A 19931-nucleotide genomic window follows, 5' to 3' on the forward strand; every position below is an offset into this window, starting at 1 on the left:
GGAAAAAAAGTGACTGTGAAAATAGTGACTTTGTGAGAGTGTAATGACGTGATATAGTGGAATTCAACGGTACAACAACAGTACTATTAGTGAGAACATTCTACTAACAGCTCAAACAGAAATTTAGTGACTTTTTTAATCCACCTAGTGGTGCAATGATGCCTTTCTCATGTTACTTATATTTTCAAAAACATAACTAAAAGATTCTGCCAAGACTTTTTTTCAAACTCGAATAAAATCAAAAACTTTCTATAGGTTCAAACTACCATAACCTTTTAAATTTGTGAACAGTTATGTCAATTTCATATAGATTTAAATGTGGCAACCCTGCACGCTATACAGAATTGTACAAATCAAGCTGTGTGCTAGGCGGTGGTGTTTTCTTCTTCCGTACCAGCACGTACCGGTTTTGTATAATTTTGTAAGACAGTTTGATAGTTTTGAAGCTTTTCTTCACTATTGCCGGTACGTTAGGAAGCGGAAACCGGGGACTAGTAGTCTCAAAGTAGATATAAATCTACTCGACTGACTAACAAGGTCTACCAACTAGATGAATTTACCAGTAAACCAGTAAACACATGAACTAAGCAATCCATGACAATGTAATGAAATGAAGGGTTCGCTCTCGTTAGTATTGTACGAGAAAGAAGGCCTTGCTTCACGGCGTGCTACAAGACGCGAAGAAACGTCATATAGGCAATGTTTACGGTTTATTTTAAAAGTGTAGGTTTACAGAAATCATTTTTAACATAATGTTCGCATTTAAAGACCAAATTTGATCACATTTCAAACATACTTCAAACATTTTATAGCAGAAATTTTGCATTTGAGCCCATTTTCAAAACGATCAATTTGTTTCTTGGCAGTTTACGCTGTGTATATATCCTAGAAACACTAAAAGCAATGTTCTTTAAATTAATATTCATCGGAACTAAAAGTTATGAATCTAGTTTCCTCATAGGCATCTACAATATGAGAACCATTCATCAAATGCTAACCTCATGAAGCATAGGTCTCAGCAAGCGGGCATATTCATGAACTAATGAACGAACGAAGCAGCTCTCCTGGCTTGGGTTGCGCTGTGAATTCTACCTGACATACGAATGTGTGCACAGATAGTGAAACCCTTTTGTTCATATTCGTTGCTTCAATTTGCAAGCCCTGCTTTTTAAAGGATTTCAGACCTTCATTTGCATCTTAGTTTGTAAAAATCGGGTAAGAAATTTCTGAGAAAATTGAGTGCGCATTTTCTCATAGATTTGCATATATTGCCTTGTAATTCCGGACTATACGTAAGACCTTTCGTTTGAATCTGAGAAAATCGAGTGACATTATTTATCACATACACACAGATATTTGCTCAGTTCGTCGAGCTGATTCGAATGGTATACGACATTCGACCCTCCGGCCTCGGTTCAAAAGTTGGTTTTCACAGTGATTGTACAGACAAAAATATAAAATATAAATGGTACAATTTTATTCACTTATATAGTTATAAGATATGCACTTCGCAAACTAGATATTTTTAGTAAACATTTTACAAGCCAGTTCTAACTCCATATAAAAAAGATCTTGTTTGAATATTACTAGTGCTAGTTTTGCTAGCGAACAAAACATGTCGTAAGCCCACTGCATTCAACCAATGGAAATATTCCGTATTTTTATGTACCGGTTTTGCACGATATGCTTTGTGTGATTATTCGTTTTGAATTTAATCTTAATGTTTGTTCATGTAAAACATTTTAGAAAACTTCAATTTTGAGTTACTGCTAATTTTATCATAATTAGCTGACCGTATTTTCGATGACATGGACAAACAAATATGTTGCTGCGTCAAATACACAAGATTTTTACGATTAAGCTCTACTCATTTTTGTGCAGGGTAAATTTAAAAAAAGGCGCCTTATAGTAAGTCGTATTCACGACAAAATGCCCAATCTCTTTCATTATTCACGTTTCATCGACATTATTCCAACATTCTGAACGGCTTGAAATTGAAGATATTTTTTGGGGTTAGCATCCCACGTATAAAATGTAGCTTGCTGCTATGTCGATAGGAGATTTAAGCTGTCATGGGAATGGAATATAATTATACCCCAACTGCCACGGAACTGTTTACTGAGAACTCGTAATTAAAGAACACGTTGCCAGTTCTGCACCAACGGGACGTCCCGATCGGCCTTCAGGCAGGTGAATTCCAACGTGATCACGTCCGAAATTAATGACGTAATATGAAAATTCTAAGCATGATTCAGTTTCATTTTTCTCTCCACAGAAGGCGTTGCTAATGCTTCTATGAATTGTACTTTAATTTTGTGTTTTCGATTATGTAGTTGCAAATACATCGAAATCAGATCAAAATTTTTCCCAGATGTAAACCACTCTTGGATAATTAGTTTAGTTACCTAAATTTACCTAAACCCTTAATTGAACTTTTCTCTCAGGGTTAATTCTCTCTTTTTTCTCTTCTTGCGCGTTAATGTTGTGCAAGTAGCTGAACTGAGCAGTCACACCGGTGGATTAGTCGTACATGAACCTACCTTCTTAGTCGATCGTTCTGTCGCGAAGAGATTGTTGTTTCTGAATGTGAAGCTTGTGGGAAATACAACTATCTAACTACAACTTTTTTTTGTCCGTATTATTCTAGTTAAAGTATGCGCTGAGTATTTTCATTTCAACCGGATGGCCTGCCAAGATGAGTCAAACGTGTGGAAAGTGTGGAAAATAGTACGAAGCAATGAATTATGCTAAATAGTAATTTATTATCGGGGTGCTGTTTTTAGATGTGCTCTGCTAAAAATATCTTCCTGCAGTGTGAAAAATGTTTGCGTCGGTGTGTGAGAACGTGTGAAGTAAGGAAAACAAGTGTGTAGTATAAACAAACAACCGGGCGACGAGTGTGTAGACTCCGATAGTGGCCTTTTAAATAACAAATTCCCACCTTCCCTACAGTGGGAGCCAGTAAACAACAATAAAGAAAAAAAAAGCGTTGAGCGCAAATTTTTCGCACACCTAACGGCGTCGTGTATACGACTAAGGGTTTACCGAAAGTGCTGCGATGTGTTAGAATCGGAATGCAGATCAACACAAATGGCAACTAATCGTGCTGGAGTTTCGAAATCGAAATCCGATAGAAAAAAACTGCAGATGTACGGGAGCTTGAGTTTGGGTAGGTTTGTTTGCTTGAAATTCGTTGTTGGATTATTACTACGGAACGATCGAAATTAGCTGTGCGCCTAATTCTACTGTTTACTGCTTTTGAATTAGTTGATTTGTAACAACAAAATTTCCAAAATAAATATTACATTAGTTGAAATTCAGAATTTACTTTGCTGAAAAAACTCTTGTTTTTAGAGAATGTGTTTAGTTGGCGAATATCCTGGACACAAACCAGCAATATTTCAATCCAACGCGAAATTCTCACTGACAACTAATTTTGTGATAAAACTCAGAAAATTTGACTCTATTTATCTATCACCATCATTACTGAATGACAGCACAAAGAAAACAAAAATGAAATTGGTTTTATTAACAAGCTTCTTAGACAAAAACTTATGAGAAGTGCCAAAGCAAAACAATCAATTAAAAAGCTAAAAGCTGAAGCTGCTTGCAAATTGGTTTGATGTTTTTCGCATTTGTTACGTGTTATATCCATTATGCTGTTACCGTTTTTTCGGTGACAGGACGCCATATAGCTGCGGATTGCAGAAGCCAATTCATCCATTCACGTAGGTTGAAAGCAAAATTATATTTTTCTAATTCAATTAAAAAATTAGTGGAATGGAAATGGAGTGTGTCTTAGCTAAGAAATGACAGCACGTTCAATTGATGAATTCAACTAAACAAAAATAGCCATTTCAACTAATATTTTATTATTATTAAGGAAATGAGAATTCAAAAATTTAAATTAGTAACAGTAAGATTTGTTTCAGTTGTCTCAAAAAATAACTCATTAAAATCAGAAAATCAACTAATTTTTTCGCCAAAATGCTGATTTCGGTCGTTCAGTGTGGAAATGGAGCTATTCCACTGCAAATGTCGAATTAAGTTCCGGAAATTTTCTTTTTGTATTTTTTGATTTGGCTCATGTTTTGCATAAATATTAGTTATGGCCAAACGGAACAATTTGCATCATCAGTTTGCCATTTCAACTTTAGCCCTACTTTTGAGAAGGGGCTAAGAATAAATCCATTGAAAACTTTCAATAATATATATCCCAGCAACGATGTGTCTGATCGAATTTGATCGTCTGCAATGTTTTAGGTATTTATAAGGAATATGTGAAAGAATGAAAGCTGTTGAAATTTGTTTTTGCCTTTCTCTATAGAAAGGTATTAGAATTGCTGGAAAAAACAACTTTCGAACGGAGGCTCGAAGACCCATAGTGTTATATACCATTCGGCTCAGTTCGACGAGATCGGAAAATGTCTCTCTCTCTCTCTGTGTGTGTGTGTGTGTGTGTGTGTGTGTGTGTGTGTGTGTGTGTGTGTGTGTGTGTGTGTGTGTGTGTGTGTGTGTGTGTGTGTGTGTGTGTGTGTGTGTGTGTGTGTGTGTGAAAATAATTCTACAGGTTAAAGGCAATAATTTTGTTCATGTTATCCATGATATTCTTCTAAAAGTAGCTGTCCTTGAGATACTTGAATATTTAATTATAACACCATTTTTTTTATTTTCATCAATTGTTTATTTGCTGGCTATGTTCCACGTAAAAACATTATTACGCACAATCGCTTCAAATGCGCTCAAATTCTGAATAAATACACTTTCCACTAAAAGTTTACTGCATTTCAACATATGGGTTTAGAAATTCAAATATGGATGTATCGTAACAAATGCGAAAAACATCAAAACAATTTGAAAGCAGCTTCAACAAGTCTGTCCTTTTTGATTCAGTAAAAACCATTCAAGCGAAAAGGTTGTGTTTCGATTGTACTGGCTCGTGAGTTAACGGCTGCTACCGAGACAATTCTAAGCTTCAGGTAGTTAAACTGCCCATAGCAAACGCAATATTCGGGGCGTTTCCCGACTGGAAAGCTAGCAACGAAGGCCATCCCGTTCATACGCACAGAGGTGTAGAAACACAGAGGTGCGAGAGCATAGAAGTGACGAGTCACAGAGGTGCCATCGCATAAAGGTGCGAAGACGAAGGGGTGCAAAGGCACAAAGGTGCTAAAGCAACCCAGTGCTGATCTACCAGGTACCAGAATTTGTACGCTGCGTAGGATCAAAAGAGACGGCATATATCGCGAGGTGCTACACTGCAAGCATCGCATTTGATCGCCACCAAGAGCAAAAGCACTGTACCTGGGGTCAGGTACAGGCAGCACAACAAGTGCAGTGGTGTTCACAACGACGGCAGAGCAACTGAGATAGCAGTAAACGACAGAAGACTGCCAATTGGAAACAGCAGAAGACTGCCAATTGGAAATCGTTGAAAGAGCTTCACGTCGTTCTTCACGATAAAGGAACAGAGACATCAGCTACAAGGTAGATTTAATTTAATTTATTTTTTATTTCTTATATCTGAAATTTTACTAAACATAAGTTTTTATTTTGGTATTATTAATTTACAAAAAAATTTAATGTAATGGATGATCTCATGGAAGATCATCCGAATCCGATTCCGGATACTAGTAAGAGTTTAAATACTCCGAGGGCTAAACATTATCCACAGGGTACCACTGGGCCATGGATAGTCTATCTTCGAAAAAAAGAAAAAAATTAAATTTGATGCAAATTACCAAGGATTTGACTTCACATTTCTCTGAAGTTAAAGAAATATGTAAAGTTAATAGAGATAAAATTCGAGTTGTTGTCAATGACTTGAAACAGGCGAACGAAATTGTAACCTGTAAATTATTTTCTGTTGAATATCGAGTTTACATTCCATCGAAGGAGGTGGAAATTGACGGTGTTGTGACTGAAGCAAGTCTGACGGCCGATGATTTACTTAAAAATGGAGTTGGTCGTTTTAAAAACTCCATGCTTGAGGGAGTTAAGATACTCGAGTGCAAGCAATTGTACTCAGCATCTATTGTCGATGGAAAAAAGTCGTATCGTCCCTCAGATTCGTTTCGTGTAACATTTGCCGGATCTGCGTTGCCTAGCCATGTCTATATCGATAAAATTCGTCTTCCTGTTCGGCTTTTCGTACCGCATGTTATGAATTGCACGAACTGTAAAAAATTCGGGCATACAGCTACTTACTGTAGTAATAAGTCCAAATGTATCAAATGTCAAGGGCCTCATAAGGATAATCTTTGCGATAAAGATGTTGAAAAATGTGTTTATTGTGGGGAGAGACCTCATGATGATCTTTCAGTATGCGCTGCATTTAAGTTGCGTAAAGACAAAATGAAGCTTTCTTTAAAAGCACGGTCTAAGCGCACATATGCAGAAATGCTTAAAACGGTCATACATGTCTCCCCCTTGGAAACCGAAAACGGTTTTTCAAATCTTATGGAGCCAGAGGAATCTGACTCCGACGGAAATAGTGAAGATACCTCGTTTGTCACTCCTCAAGGGTCTGTTAAGAGGAGATTAACAAACCACAAAATACCTAAAAAGACACCTAAAATTACATCTTCAAAAAAAAGATCCCCGTGTTAAAGCTAAAAAGCCAAATTTAAAACCAAAAACTGTGCCTCCTGGTTTGTCAAATTCACAAACCAATCCAGAAACTAGCTCAAGAAAAGACAATAATCCAGTGGGCTCCGTTTCACATTCACCAACAGGATTACTTAAGTTTTCGGAAATTGTAGAATGGATTTTCGCAGCATTCAATATTTCTGAACCTCTAAAGACTATCATAACGGCATTCCTTCCAATAGCTAGAACTTTTTTGAAACAGTTATCAGCTCAATGGCCAGTTCTTTCAGGTTTTGTATCATTTGATGGACAATTTATCATCCGCCGCAAATGATTCAATCACTGTTCTGCAGTGGAATTGTCGAAGCATCATGCCAAAACTTGATTCATTTAAAGTTTTGTTGCATAGTCAAAAATGTGATGTCTTTACTTTGTGCGAAACATGGCTTACATCAAACATAGCCTTAAATTTTAATGACTTTAACATTATACGTCTCGATAGAGACTCTCCGTATGGTGGAGTGCTTTTAGGAATTAAGAAATGTTATTCCTTTTATAGATTAAATATTCCTTCGACTTCTAGTATAGAAATTGTTGCTTGTCAAATAAACATTAAAGGAAAGTACATTTGCATTGCTTCAGTATATATTCCTCCAAGAGCTCAAGTTGGACAACGACAGCTTAATGAAATTGTCGAAGCCCTTCCTGCTCCACGTTTGATTTTAGGAGATTTCAATTCGCACGGAATGATGTGGGGTTCCGTTTACAATGATAGCAGATCATCCTTAATATATAATATTTGCGACAATTTTAGCATGACGGTACTAAATATGGGTAGCATGACACGGATCCCAAGACCTCCTGCACGTCCAAGTGCATTAGATTTATCTCTTTGCTCGACTTCAATTCGACTAGATTGCACCTGGAAAGTATTTCCTTATTTACACGGTAGCGATCATTTACCAATCATCATCTCAATTAGCAGTAACAAAGGCATTGCTAATTCAGTTAATATTCCATATGATTTGACAAAAAATATTGACTGGATTAAATACCAAAGTAATATTTCAAGTGCCTTAACTTCAATGGAAGAGCTCCCCCCACTTGAAGAATATGACTTCCTCGTTTGTGCGATTCTGGAGGCCGCAGAACAAGCCCAAACCAAACGATTTCTTGGTCCATCGTCTAACAGAAGGCCTCCAAACCCTTGGTGGGACAAAGAGTGCTCAGATGCTAAGCACGCGAAACAAAATGCCTTCAAGACGTTTTTAAAACGAGGAGGAGGAACTCCTCAGAATTTTGAAAAATTCTTGACTTTAGAAACCAAGTACAAGAGCATACTTCGGGCCAAGAAATGTAGCTATTGGAGACATTTTGTCGAAGGTTTGTCAAGAGAAACCTCAATGAGCACTCTTTGGAATACGGCCAGACGAATGAGGAATCGTAACGTAGGAAATGAGAGTGAGGAATACTCGAACCGATGGATATTTGATTTTGCGAGGAAAGTTTGTCCAGATTCTGTTCCTACGCATAGCATTATTAGGGAATCTTTTTCAAATAATGGTTCCATTGATAGCCCCTTTTCAATGATGGAATTTTCAATAGCACTCATGTCTTGTAACAATAACGCTCCTGGGTTGGACAGAATTAAATTCAACTTGGTGAAGAATCTGCCCGACCTCGCAAAAAGACGTTTGTTGGAATTGTTCAACAAGCTTCTTGAGCAAAATATTGTTCCACCTGACTGGAGGCAAGTGAAAGTTATCGCCATTCAAAAGCCGGGGAAACCAGCTTCCAATCACAACTCATATAGACCCATTGCGATGTTGTCCTGCATCAGAAAATTGTTCGAAAAAATTATTCTACGACGTCTCGACACTTGGGTCGAGACGAACGGTTTGTTGTCAGATACTCAGTTTGGCTTCCGTAGAAATGAAGGGACGAATGATTGCCTTGCATTACTTTCGTCTGACATCCAAATTGCCTTCGCTCAAAAGCAACAAATGGCATCTGTATTTTTAGACATTAAAGGAGCATTTGATTCAGTTTCCATTGATGTTCTTTCAGACAAGCTTCACCAACATGGACTCCCAGCGGTTATAAATAATTATTTGCACAACCTTTTGCCAGAGAAACGCATGCATTTTTCACATGGCGATTTGGTAACATTCAGAATTAGCTACATGGGTCTACCGCAAGGCTCTTGCCTCAGTCCGCTCCTCTATAATTTTTACGTGAATGACATTGACAGCTGTCTAGTATCCCCATGTACACTAAGACAATTGGCAGATGATGGCGTAGTTTCAGTTACTGGACCCAAAGCTATTGATCTGCAAAAACCATTGCAAGATACCTTAGATAACTTGTCCGTTTGGGCTGTCCATCTGGGTATCGAATTCTCTGCGGAGAAAACAGAGCTGGTCGTCTTTTCAAGAAAGCATGATCCCGCGCAGCTTCAGCTTCATATGATGGGAAGAATGATCCAACAGGTTTTGACTTTCAAATACCTCGGGGTGTGGTTTGATTCTAAATGCACGTGGGGAGGACACATTAGGTTTCTGATAACAAAATGCCAACAAAGAGTAAATTTTCTTCGAACAATAACCGGATCTTGGTGGGGTGCTCATCCGGAAGATCTAATAAAATTGTATCAGACAACGATACTTTCAGTGATGGAATATGGATGCGTTTGCTTTCGTTCCGCTGCAAACTCTCATATTATCAAATTAGAGCGAATTCAATATCGTTGTTTGCGAATTGCTTTAGACTGCATGCATTCGACACATACAATGAGTCTTGAAGTTCTGGCGGGAGTTCTTCCATTGAAGGATCGTTTTTGGGAGCTTTCGTCGCGACTGCTAATAAGATGCGAGGTACTGAATCCCCTAGTTATTAATAACTTCGAAAGGCTAGTTGAGCTCCAATCTCAAACAAGATTCATGACTGTATATTTTAACCATATGTCACAGGAAATCAACCCTTCAAGATATATTCCTATCCGTGTCAGCCTCCTAAATGTCCCTGACTCAACTTTATTTTTCGACACATCCATGCAGCGCGAAGTGCGTGGAATTTCGGAACACCTACGCTCGTTGGAAATCCCAAAAATATTTACAAGTAAATTCAGGCATATCGACTCTGAGAAAATGTTTTACACGGACGGATCGCGAATTGAAGAAGCGACAGGGTTTGGTATGTTCAACAATAATGTTTCGGTCTCCTTTAGGCTTCAAGAACCTGCATCTGTTTATATAGCAGAGTTAGCAGCAGTTCATTATAGTTTGAGTATAATCGTCACATTATCTCCAAACCATTATTTTCTTTTCACAGATAGTCTGAGTGCAATTGAAGCCATTCGCTCAAAGGCTGCTGGCAAAAACGAACCTTTTTTCTTGGGCAAAATAAAACAGTGCCTGAACGTCATATTGAATAATAATTATCAAATCACAATAGTTTGGGTCCCGGCTCATTGCTCCATTCCAGGGTATGAAAGAGTCGATATTTTAGCCAAACGTGGTGCTATTGAGGGTGAAATTTATGAGAGACCAATTGCTTTCAATGAATTCTATAGCGCGTCTCGCCAAAGAACACTTGCCAGCTGGCAAGCTTCTTGGGATAAAGATGATCTGGGTCGGTGGATGCACTCAATTATTCCTAAAATATCGACAAAGGCATGGTTCAGGGGATTGGATGTGAGTAGAGATTTCATTCGTGTGATGTCCAGACTCATGTCCAATCACTACACGTTAGATGCACATCTTCTTCGAATTGGACTTTCCGAGACTAATCATTGTGCTTGTGGCGAAGGTTACCGCGATATTGACCATGTTGTTTGGACATGCGTGGAGTATCGTGATGTCAGATCTCAACTAATAAATTCCTTGCGTACCCAAGGTAGACTATCCAATGTCATTTCCGGAACCGGATATCGGATTCAAATAATATTCAGGAATTTGGTTTTGGGACTACAAGACCTTTCATTTGAATCTGAGTTTGTAAAAATCGGTTCTTCCGCTTCTAAGAAATTGGAGTGATTTACGGTTTGGATTACACGATCACGATCAGTTTGTAATTCTGGAACCGGAAGTCGTATCCGGATGAAATTTGGTGGAATTATATGGGATTGAAAGACCTTTCATTTGAATCTCCGCTTGTGAAAATTAGATGAGAGGTCTCTGAGAAAATCGATTCCACATTTTTAATTTATTTTGCGCATGTTATCCCGTAACTCTCGAACCGAAAGTTGGATCCAGTTGAAATTTAATAGCAACCTATGGGACTACAAGACCTTTAATTTGAATCTTTGTTGAAGAGAATCGGTTGAGCGATCATTTGCACATTTTACCACGTTACTCCCGAACCGGGAGTGCAATTCGGGTAAAATTCAAGAGAGAGAGAGAGAGAGAGAGAGAGAGAGAGAGAGAGAGAGAGACATTTGTTCAGTTCGTCGAGCTGAGTCGAGTGGTATGACATTCGGCCCTCCGGGTCTCAGTTAAAAAGTCGGGTTTCACAGTGATTGCATAACCTTTCTGTATAAGGAAGGCAAAACGATTTGATATCTTCTTCAATGTTTTAGGTTATTTTAAGGACTATGTAAAAAAAATTGACACAATTGAAAAAGTTTTGTTGGTTTATTTTAAAAGTTACGCTTAAAAATCAAATATCTCAAAAAACGTATTTTTGATGTTTTTTTATATGTTGTAGCTGAATTTAAAAAAAAACTGTAAAATTTTTCGAATGGAGAAATAGTATTCGAAAAAGATGTCAATTTTTGAAAACCATGAATTTTTTTTAAATTTTCAACAAAACTGAAAGAACGCTAAATTTCTAATAAAAAAAAAGATGTTCATCAAAATTTTCTATATGCTACCGTTCTCAAGATACAATGGTATAAAAAAAATTCAGGAAATTTTTATTTTTCTGACGATTTTCAGATGACTATTTGAGTTTATTAGAAAAAAAACTTATTTTGCCCGTAAGGATTCTATTCTAAGTTGTTATGCAATATTCGAGAGTTGCATTTATTGAAGATTTGTTCAAAAATATCTACAATTCTATACTAACATTACAATTTGAAAATCGTCAAATTTCTTTTGTATCTACAGAAACTGGAATGAATGCAATTGCTTTTGAATATTGTTCATTAAGATGTGGCTCGGTTTTTTCATACTCTAATCTAGTTGCATAGGAAATTCGTGTTAGTTGTTTCTCCTTTCGCTTTTGAGTCCAATCGAAAAGTTCCTTTACATTTTCAATGGGATGTACACGTTCCTTAACAAGATTTGGCCTTGTAGCCATGCGTTGTATTGTTCCTCGTACGGCATCACAAACAGTTTCGGAAAATGGTTTTTTGAATATATTTTCTTGTTATTTAACATTTCAAAAATATGTGTCAAAATTTCAAATCAATCGGAACAAAAGTGTCAAAATATGTTTTGAGAAAAAAAATTTCAACGCGTTTTTCTGAAAACCAATTTTTTGAAGTCCGTGAACACGATCCTGCAAAATCTACTGAACCGTTTCTTTTCAAACTTGGAACATATTTTCTTGGTATAAAATGTCACTAGATATAGCAGTTCGTTTGTTCAACTCAAAACGACATGAATAGCAACTTTAAATTTTTTGTTAAACAGATTTTTTTTTCAACAAATCCTAGTTCAACTAATTCGGCAATATTACTTTGCGGGAAATTTCGGCAATTTTTTGAACACTTTTTAGAAAACACGTTTTCGCAATCCCTATAGAAACCACATGTCAGGCATGTCCAATTCTTCCATTTTGGGCAAAACAAAAAATCATCGATAATCACACGGTGGCGCTCGCCATTCACAGTAACGTTCCGCCCATCGTAGCTTTTGAAGAAGTACGGCCCGATGATGCCACCGGCCCATAATCCACACCAAACAGAGACTTTGTTGGGATGCATTGGTAGCTCTTGCAAGGCTTCTAGCTGGTCTTCACTCCAGATGCGGCAATTTTGCTTGTTGACGTATCCATTCAACCAGAAATGAGCTCGCTGAGTACAATTTTTCGATAAAAAAGTGGATCTCTTAACCTCTCAACCGTGCATGAATTTTGATAGTGAATTTCAATAATTGGCAAGCGTTATTCGTTCGTTCGTAAGTCGATTCATGATTAAATTATAGACCAAACTGAACAAGTTTATTAATGACAGGATACCAGCAACAAAATCACCCTTTACAAAAATGGGTACCTGTACATTTTTGTAATATCAGAAAAAATATAATAACAGGCTTACCCTAAAAAAATAACAGGTATGTTTATATCAGAAAACTGGGAAACATATTTTCTGATTCTTTACGGAAAATATATAAAGCTTTCTCATATATTTTGTACTTACTAATAGAAAAATACCATCATAGAATGGAAGCCATCATACCTTATGATCAAAAAAGAACCGGAATTTTCATTTTAAAATTCCCGCGCTTGTCCAATCGGTAAACTTTTATTCTCTCAACGTTTGCAACACTTTTATACACATTCTGTCAAATTTTGACGCATATTGTACGATAAGTTTTTGTTTGGCGTCTATACAAAGAAGCTGAAAAATTTTCGTGCGGCGATTTTTATAATGGATGAAAATTTAGAACAACGTGCGTGCATCAAATTTTGTGTTGCAAATGGATTTAAGTGTTCCGAAACGTTGAAAATGTTAGAAAAGGCCTTTGGTGAATCGTGTCTAGGAAAAACACAGGCATACGAGTGGTATAAACGCTTCAAAGGTGGTCGTACAAGCTTGGATCATGATGAGATCCCTGGCCGCCCAACAACATCTGTTACTGATGAAAACATTGAATCGGCGAAGCAAATCGTGTTGCAAAATCGTTCTGTACCGATTAGAGAGATTGTTGTGTTGTTGGGCATCTCTTATGGATCAGCCGAACACATTCTAACTGATGTTTTGGGTTTGAAACGCGTCGCTTCTCGGCCTGTGCCAAAAAAGCTGAATTTCATTCAAAAACAGCGTCGTGTTGATGTGGCGAAAGAGATGATTTCCAACGCAGATAGTGACCCCACATTCATCGAATGCATCATAACTGGTGATGAGGTGTGGATCTATGAATATGACGTCGAAACCGCACAACAATCGACCGAATGGCGCTTCGAAGGCGAGCCGTTGTTCTAAATTTTTATCCATTATAAAAATCGCCCCTTGAAAATTTTTCAACTTCTTTGTATAGACGCCAAACAAAAACTAATCGTACGATATGCGTCAAAATTTGACAGAATGTGTATAAAAGTGTTGCCAACGTTGAGATAATAAAAGTTTACCGATTGGACAAGCGCGGGAATTTTAAAATGAAAATTCCGGTTCGTTTTTGATCATAAGGTATAATGAATACTAGGTTTCGCTTAACAATTTATCTACAGTTTCAAGAAGATTTAAAGATTATCCACAGTCGTAACAAAAATAAATTTTTCCCGAAATAGTTTTTAAACCGCCGTATCTCGCGAAACCTGATGAAATTAAGTTGAAAAATTATTTTTTTAAAATTTCATGATTTTCAAAACATTTAATTATCTGGAAAATATGTTACTTTTTCAAATACTATTTATCCATTCAAAAAAATTGACAGTATTTTACTTTGAACCTCAGCTAAAACATACCGTAAATAAAAAAATAAAAAATACGTTTTTAGAGATATTTGAACCTTGAGTGTAATTTTAAAATAAAAATAAGCGATTTCCAACAGTGCTGAATTTTGTACATAGTCCTTATAATTACTCGAGACACTGCAGAAGATATCAAATCGATCGGACTCACCTCATACTATAGAAAATTTTGTCATAAATTGCTTAAAATATTTCCGCTAGTATGGAGAAAAAAAATTGTTGCTGCTTCAATACAACAAGAGTTGTCTACGATCAAATTCTGCCCATTCTTGTATAGTGTGAGTTTTGAAAAGGCTTTGGGACATAGTAAAGTAAGACATATTCACGTAAAAATCGACCTTCGATTCCGTATGGAATTGCTCCTGGTCAACATAAATCGTATTCGGAAGAGAAATTCTTTCTAAACCAGTTTACGACTTAACAGTTCGGCTGAAAAGTTCGTATCGTTTAATAGAAACACACATTTTTTTGCCAAAATTCGTTTTTATTATTCAACATAATTGCCATCAGAGGCGATACAGCGATTATAGCGATCTTCCAACTTTTCGATACCATTTTTGTAGTCCGATTTGTCCTTTGCCTCAAAATAGGCCTCAATTTCAGCGATTACCTCTTCATCGCTTCTAAATTTTTTACCAGCGAGCATTCTCTTGAGGTCTGAGAACAGGAAAAAGTCACTGGGGGCCAAATCTGGAGAATACGGTGGATGAGGGAGCAATTCGAAGCCCAATTCGTTCAATTTCAGCATGGTTCTCATCGACTTGTGACACGGTGCATTGTCTTGATGAAACAAAACTTTTTTCTTCTTCAAATGAGGCCGTTTTTTGAAACGCTCTATATAATAGTCACTGTTGATGGTTTTTCCCTTTTCAAGGTAGTCGATGAAAATTATACCATGCGAATCCCAAAATACAGACGCCATAACCTTACCGGCCGATTGTTGAGTCTTTCCACGCTTTGGGTTCGGTTCATCGCGTGCAGTCCACTCAGCTGACTGTCGATTGGACTCCGGAGTGAAGTGATGGAGCCATGTTTCGTCCATTGTTATATATCGATGAAAAAATCGGTTTTATTTCGATATAACAGCTCCAAACACTGCTCAGAATCATCAATTCGTTGTTGTTGCAGATCGATTGTGAGCTCACGCGTCACCCATTTTGCACAAAGCTTTCTCATATCCAAATATTCGTGAATAATATGTCCAACACGTTCCTTTGATATCTTTAGGGTGTCAGCTATCTCGATCAACTTCACTTTACGGTCATTGAAAATCATGTTGTGGATTTTTTTCACGTTTTCATCGGTAACAGCCTCTTTTGGACGTCCACTGCGTTCATCGTCTTCGGTGCTCACATGACCAGTACGAAATTTTGCAAACCACTTACGAATTGTTGCTTCGCCCGGTGCAGAGTCTGGATAACACTCATCAAGCCATTTTTTGGTATCGGCGGCACTTTTTTTCATCAAAAAGTAGTGTTTCATCAACACATGAAATTCCTTTTTTTCCATTTTTTTCACAATAACAAAAGTAGCTTCACTCAAAATGCAATATCTCACAAACTAATAATCAGACAGCTGTCAAATTTATACACGTATCTTTTGAAGGTTGGTACTAACTGAAAATGGTTTGGATTTAATTCTAGTGGCGCCCTCTCATAGAAACGATACGAACTTTTCAGCCGATCTGTTAATAAACATGCACTATTTTATTATACTCATAAAATGGTAGGCGCGATAGAAACAGTTATCATAACAGCCGGTGTTTCCTTCGATGGGAAGTTGAATCAAGACCTACTTACAATAAAACAGCCCCCATGCAACTCACAAGAAAATGCGAAGAACCGGATTGTGAGACTCCTCATGGCACCGCACCGCACAAACGATGCAATATTGGTCACCTTCCGATTCGTAGTTGGTTCAACATGCGGGTCAATTTTTCCACTACAAAACAGTTGACTGGCATAAGAGCTCCGTTAGTTGATTGTTGATTTGAAAACAGTGCGATTTGGCATGTGAACCGGAATGTGTTCAACAGGGTTTTTTTCCGATTTGTTGAACAGGAAATAGAAAAGATTGAGGTAGTGGCACCACCTTTGTTACCATAGATCACTAGAATGTCGAAGGATATTGACGCAAAGCGATAGAGTTCAATCACCTGTAAATTGAACAAGAAAAAGTATCAGTTCACCATAGATCGAACTAGAGTGACGTGCGCATAGTTCAATGCACTATTTTCTGCAGTGTACATTTATTTGGCAACCCACGATGAAACACCGTATTATCAATATCCTTCACTTGTGCCAAGTGGTCTATTTTAGTATCGGTAAACCGGTGAAACTCCCACCCAGAGATAGCGAATCCGAAAAAGAAAACGAACAAACCTAAACCTGCTAATGTCGAAACGTAACGAAACCGACAGGAAGAACCAAATAACCGTCAACCGTCCGATAGTAGTGATGCATTGCACCATCGTCTATTCCCGTCCTACAACAGTATCAGGTTGCTAGACAACCGGACAATCCCAACTGTCACTCATTGGCTCACCTCTGCCGATTCTTCTTCCTCAAGATGCGATGCGGAAGGAAATGGCGACGCGTGTTTCGGAGTGCCGTTCGTCGGTGGTGTTATCTACACTTGACCAACGCAGTCAATTAACATTGTGTACCATACGCGTATTTGGCAAAGCTTTGCAAGAACGTCTGCGAATGGCACTGTCGACTGCAATTGTTTGGACTATCGGTATAATAGGTGTGTGTATGACGCTCCATATTCGCGCGAAGCTCAAAACTGTAATGTGTACTAGACATTATTCGGTTCTATTATGTAGGGCAATTTTACCAATTGTAATTTAATTTGTCAAGCCACTAAAAAAAGGAAAAAGGAACTTATATACTAACTTACTAACTACTACAGAGACCGAATCGATTCAATTGAGGATCATTTTTTGTCGGAATTTGCTTATAATATTATGTGGCATTACATCTAATGGTTCTATATTGGTGAGTCTCTGTAACTCTTTTGTACTAAACCAGGGAGGACGCTTCAAACTCATTTTGAGAATTTTATTCTGAATCCTTTGAAGCGTTTTCTTCCTGGTGAAACAACAACTTGACCAAATTGGTACTGCATAAAGCATGACTGGTTTGAAAATTTGTTTATAAATTAACAATTTGTTTTTTAGACAAAGCTTAGAATTTCTGTTTGTAAGAGGATATAAACATTTAATATATTTATTTCACTTTGCCTTGATTCCTTCAATGTGATCCTTGAAAGTGAGTTTTTTGTCATACGTTGAACCTAAGTATTTTGCTTGATCAGACCATGTCAATTCCAAGCCATTCAATTTGAGAATGTGATTATTGTTTGGTTTAAGAAAAAAAGCTCTTGGCCTATGAGAAAAGATAATTAATTGCGTTTTTGCTGCATTTGGTTTAATTTTCCATTTTGACAGATAATCACTGAAAATATTTAAACTTCTTTGTAGGCGACTGCAGATCACTCTTTGATTTCTACCTGCGACTAACAGACTTGTGTCGTCACAGAAAAGCGATTTCTGACAACCAACGGGTAGATTTGGAAGATCAGAAGTGAAAATATTATACAAGATTGGAGCTACGCTCGAACCCTGCGGGACACCGGCTCGTACGGGTAGCAATTCAGATTTACAATTCTGGTAGCTAACCTGAAGAGTACGATCAGTTAAATAATTTTGAATCATTTTGATCAAATAAATAGGAAACTGGAAATCAGACATTTTCGCTATTAAACCTTTGTGCCAAACACTGTTTTTCTATGTCTAGAAGAGCAACTCCAGTAACCCAGAAGATTTATTTGCTTTCATCATGTTCGTTACTCTGACAAGTTGATGAGTCGTTGAATGTTCATGGCGAAATCCAAACTGCTCTGGTAAAAACGTGTTTAATCCACCTAGCAGTGAGATGATACCTATTTTTATCAATCTGCATGTGTTTTTTGCATGAATATTCTTCGGTGTTTAAGTTTTCATGACATTATTTTAATGACCCTCGTTTTAAGCGACAATTTGAGATTTTAATCACTCATTACTCTGTAATGTCGAAACTGCAAATCGGATCGAATTTGAATCTAGAAGTGTGATAATCGATTAAACATGCCATGATATGTAAGTTCCACTCTAGAGTTTACGGTAATTTAAGGTACTTCCAGAGCCGGTATTCAGGAACCAGCATAACCCAAACCGATTCGTATGGCCATATGACGAATAAATTACAACAGTTTTGAGTTCAACTTTGAAGCTTTTCGGGATTGTCATCTTCTATATCGGTTTGAATTTTAAAAATTCATCATCATGTAATTCGAGAACCGGAAGTCATAATTGGATAAAATAATTAATTTTTGTATATTAGTTTGTTTTAATTAAAATTTTTGTTTCTGAAATTTGATTAGGCTTTTTTTGAGAAAACGATTGAGCTTTGAGAAACGATTTTATACTGGAACCGGAATTCTAAAAGCGGTATGGCCGAAGTCAGATAAATTCACCTGAGTAGCTGTACACTTTACATTTGTTTCAAAACATTTGAAAATCAGTTAAGACATCTTTGAGAGATCATAGCACGAATTAAATTTTTAGGTGCCTTCTGATCGACAACTGAATACCACTAAAACTGAAAAAAGTTAATTTTTTTATCGACTATCCAAATCTGCTAACCCGATAAACCTGATTAAATTATGTGGAATAGACATTTTTATACAATCCCCGAAACCGGAAGTTGGATCTGACTGAAAAGCAAGATGTTTTATAGAACTTTGAAACTTTTCATTTGAATCTTAGATGATTCTTAGATTTCATTTGCATCTTAGATCGGTTCAGCCATCTTCAAGAAAAATGAGTTACACAATTTTGATTTCGTTTCACATATCATCCTGTAGTTCCGAAACCAGAGGTCGGAACCAAACATAATGCAGGAACTTTGTTTGGGAGCATACGACTTTTCGTATGAATCTGAATTTGTAGAAAAGAAATTTTCCGAGAAAATTAATTGAAGTTATTTGTCACACACGCATTTGCTGATCTCGACGAACTGATTCGAATGGTATATGGATGTTATGTTGTTCCAGCATTTATTGCTGTAAGTAGTTTAAAACAAAATAATTAAAAAAATTTCTGCCATCATCTGGTTTATATATGTCATATTCGAACGATTATGTTGTCAAAAACGAGCCGTGCCAAAATCGGTCCGAGGCTAAATGTCATGAAAAAGAATGCTGTACACAATCCTTTTGGTTCTTAGAAACAATTGTATGTAACAGTATAAAAAATCGTGTTTTCCGTTGCTCCCAAGCATTTCTTTGTCATACAGCGCTCAAAACTCCTACTGCTGGAATAGGGGGAAAAGTCGCTTACAGAAAAATTTCGATATCTCCGTTAAAAATGGGCGGATTTTAACAATCTATGGCTTGTTGAATAGGTATTATCGTGCGGAATCTAAGTCTGAAAACATATTCTGTTTTCAAGGTCAATTGTGACAGATACTGTAAAAAAACTGAAAATTTTGACATAAAACTTTGTATAACTCAAAAAGTAAACATCCGATCTCAAAACCATTCAATAGCGTTTTGGGTGACGGGGAGACCTTTCATTTGCGACTAGTTTGATGAAAATCGGTCCAGCCATCTCTGAGATCTCGACCTCTTAGTTGACAACACACATACGGACACACACACACACA

The 19931-nt window shown here is 37.1% G+C and overlaps 1 protein-coding gene across 3 annotated transcripts in view; it reads left to right on the plus strand.

Annotated features, from left to right (window-relative positions):
* LOC131436594 (SLIT-ROBO Rho GTPase-activating protein 1-like) overlaps positions 1-19931 on the plus strand; it is a 315841-nt gene that overhangs the window by 6523 nt on the left and 289387 nt on the right. Inside the window, exon 2 of one of the 3 annotated variants that reach the window (XM_058605408.1) lies at positions 2648-3169. The exons of the other annotated variants lie outside the window; for them this stretch is intronic. The gene's annotated coding sequence lies outside the window, so the exon portion shown is untranslated. The remainder of the gene's footprint in view (positions 1-2647; positions 3170-19931) is intronic. 3 annotated transcript variants of the gene reach the window in all.

Source organism: Malaya genurostris, chromosome 3 (assembly GCF_030247185.1).
Source record: "Malaya genurostris strain Urasoe2022 chromosome 3, Malgen_1.1, whole genome shotgun sequence".
Taxonomy (NCBI): domain Eukaryota; kingdom Metazoa; phylum Arthropoda; class Insecta; order Diptera; family Culicidae; genus Malaya; species Malaya genurostris.